Below are 3673 nucleotides of genomic sequence, written 5' to 3'. Positions count from 1 at the left end.
TCAGGCATGTGGCAGGCTGTGGGGAGAGATCATCAGTCTTCAGGTGACAGCCTTGTCTCCACCTGTGAGCAAGGTTGACAAGGGCAGAGGTAGCCTCACTGCCTTCAGCTTGTCTTCGTTCAGGCTGTGGTCATTTCTATAGACCAGTGGTTCCCAGACCATCAGCATCATCGTCACCTAGGAACTTGTTAGAAATACAAATTTCTAACAGCAGAGCTGTGGACGGTTTGCCTGGTCTGTTAGGGCCTCCGGCCTGGATTCACGCCACCATCATGTCCCACTACCTGCACACTCCTCCAAAACATGTCTCTGTCCATCAGGAACATGGCCAGTGACACCAGGTCTGCAGATGGACAGGATAAATTTGGTCATGATGGTCCTACAGGAGTTGTTTATGTTCCACTTGATTTCCACACCCGCCGTCCAAGAGGATTTGCTTATGTTCAATTTGAGGATGTTTGTGATGCTGAAGATGCTTTGCATAATTTGGACAGGAAATAGATTTGTGGACATCAAGCTGAAATACAGTTTACACAGGGGGATCAGAAGACACCAAATCAGATGAAATCCAAGGAACAGAGGAATGTGTACAGCTCTTCGCGCCATGATGGTTATGACAGATACACAAGTTCTAGAAACCAAAGTTATGAAAGGAGATCCAGAAGTCAGTCTTTTGATTACAGTTATAGAAGATCTTACAGTCCTAGAAATCAACCGACTGGAAAACCACGGAGTAGCAGAAGCCATTCCGACAATGGTGGATTCAAACACCAAAATCCATCTTTTTCAAGATCTACATCTCATTCAAGGCAGCCCAAGGAAGAAGTGAAGGCTAAATCACATTCTAGGTCTGCATCTCACACCAAAACCAGAGGCACCTCTAAAACAGATTCCATGCTGGGTGCAGTGACTCACACCTTTAATCCCAGCAGTTTGGGAGGCTGAGGCTGGAGGATCACTTGAGCTCAGGAGTTTGAGACCAGCCTGGGCAATATGACAAAACGCCATCTCTACAAAAAAAAAAAAAAAAAATTAGCCAGGCATGGTGGTGCATGCCTGTAGTCCCAGCTACTTGGGAGGCTGAGGTGGGAGGATTGCTTGAGACTGGGAGCTCGAGGCTGCAGTGAGCCTTGATTGTGCCACTACACTCCAGCCTGGGCGACAAAGCAAGACCCTGTCTCAAAAAGTAAGTAAAAATAAATAAATAAGATTCCAAAGCATATTAAATAAGTCTGGCTCAAGATATGAAAAGGAATCAAAGAAAAAAGAACTACTTATATCCAAATGTCAGTCAAGATCACAGTCTAGTTCTAGGTCAAAATCTACATCAAGGTATTGGACTGCTCCTAAATCCAATGGCCACTGATAATATAAACTATGGTTGTTTTTAGGCACATATCATTCATTTATTTATAGTTTGGTTTACTTAAACTATCAGGAATTGGCCAGGCATGGTGGCTCACCCCTATAATCCTAGCACTTTGGGAGGCTGAGGCTGGCAGATCTCTTGAGCCCGGGAGTTCGAGACCAGCTTGGGCAACATGGTGAAACCCGTCTCTACCAAAAATTAAAATATTAGCTGGGCATGGTGGTGTGCACCTGTAGTACCAGCTACCTGGGGCTGAAACAGGAGTATTGCTTGAGCCAAAGAGATCGAGGCTACAGTGAGCCGAGATCACACCACTGCACTCCAGCTTGGGTGACAAAGTTAGACCCTGTCTCAAAAAAAAAAAAAAAAAATCAGGAATACAATGTTGTAACGATGCTTTAAAAACACTGTACCAGGCAATGGTAATAATTCAAATGATATGCTGTGGAGAAACCACTTTTAAGAGTCAGTTTGTAATCCCGTCTCTACTAAACAAAATACAAAAATTAGCCAGGTGTGGTGGCAGGTGCCTGTAGTCCCAGCTACTTGGGAGGCTGAGGCAGGAGAATGGCATGAACCCGGGAGGTGGAGCTTGCAGTGAGCCAAGATCACAGCACTGCACTCCAGCCTGGGAGACAGAGCGAGACTCCATCTCAAAAAAAAAAAAAAAAAAAAAAGAAGAGTCCAGTTTGTTTAATGTTATAGGTAACCACCAATTTGTGGTGTCTCTGTATATTTTTGTAAAGATTCTTTTTTTTGTGTTTGAAGTTTGTGGCAAAAAGATGTTGATTGACCATAATTTGCAACACTTTCTTTTTTCTTTTTAAAGACAGGCTGTCTTGCTTTGTCACCCAGGCTGGAGTGCAGTGATGCAATCAAAGGTCATTGCAACCTCTAATTCTTGGGCTCAAGTGATCCTCCCACCACAACATCTCAAGTAGTTTGACTACAGGTGCACGCCACCATTCTTGGCTCATTTTAAAATTTTTTGTAGAGGGTCTCGCCATGTTGCCCAGGCTGGTCTCAAAATCCTGGGCTCAAGCAAATCACCCGCTATGGCTTTCCAAAGTGTTGGGATTGCAGGTGTGAGCCACTGTGCCCGGCCTCACATTGTCTTATTAAAAATAAACTTTCATATTCATATTTGGTAGAACTGTTAACTTAGAAATGTAGCTTGCTAATAAGATAGAATGATACCAAAGTGAAATTGTAACCACAGTAAAGCACTACTGCTCAGACACATTTAGGTTCAGGCTGGGCCTGGATGTCTTGACAAGATGTCTAGGCCTGTGATAATCATTTGTTTATCATGCAATGGGGAATAGTTCTTTTGTTAACCCCACTGTTTTAGGGAATGATGCCAGCTGGATTATGCAGTATTTTCAGGGAGATTGAGTTTTGACTGAAACATGGAGTCTTCACTATTTCTTTTGGTTTCTATGAAGATTTGGACATAGAAAACATGAGAAAAACTTACCTTAAAATGTGAGCAGGTCAGTGATGGCAGAAATAATTTTAAGGGGAAAAGAATGTCCCTATGCAATTATTCTAAGATTTAAGGAGCATTGTTGACCACAGTTTTTCTTTGTTTTCATACTGCTGTTAGAAGCAAGTAAATTGTTTCAAAGTAGGTTTTGCACGTGCATATGTAAAAGTACTGAATTTTAGGCTGGGTGCAGTGGCTCACAGCTGTAATCCCAGCACTTTGGGAGGCCAAGGAAGGCGGATCACCTGAGGTCAGGAGTTCGAGACCAGCGTGGCCAACATGGTGAAACCCTGTCTCTACTAAAAATCCAAAAATTAGCCAGACGTGGTGGCACGTGCTTGTAATCCCAGCTACTCGGGAGACTGAGGCAGAAGAATCACTTGAACTCGGAACGCGGAGGCTGCAGTGAGCCGAGGTCATACCATTGCACTCCAGCCTGGGTGACAGAGTGAGACTTCATCTCAAAAAAGTAAAAAATGAAAGTACTAAATTTTGATGCTTGCAGTACATGGTGTGTGCGTTTGTAGACAAATTTGCCTACCTCTTTATGAGGGAGGCTTTCTCTTCACGCCTCAGTTTATTTAATGTGAGCTAAGATGAAAGACAGCACTTCATTCTACATGATTCTGTGGTTCCATGAAATTCAAAGTAATTTTGGAAAAAGAATTAGTCAACTTTCAGCAAGTCACATCTCTGAGTTTTTGGTTATCAATGTAACGCCTGACTAAAAACGGAGTAATACCCTTCATTTATTATACCCTTCATTCAATATATCATTTATAATTTAAAGCATTTCTCTGAAAGATTGTTTTGCGGGC

At 42.8% G+C, this 3673-nt stretch overlaps 1 pseudogene; it reads left to right on the top strand.

The window, feature by feature from the left end:
* The first annotated feature begins 272 nt into the window (after positions 1–272).
* On the top strand, positions 273–1366 carry LOC129019024 (serine/arginine-rich splicing factor 10-like; annotated as a pseudogene).
* The last annotated feature ends 2307 nt before the right edge of the window (positions 1367–3673 follow it).

This window comes from Pongo pygmaeus, chromosome 17 (assembly GCF_028885625.2).
Source record: "Pongo pygmaeus isolate AG05252 chromosome 17, NHGRI_mPonPyg2-v2.0_pri, whole genome shotgun sequence".
NCBI lineage: Eukaryota > Metazoa > Chordata > Mammalia > Primates > Hominidae > Pongo > Pongo pygmaeus.
This window is presented reverse-complemented; position numbering and strand designations above follow the sequence as displayed.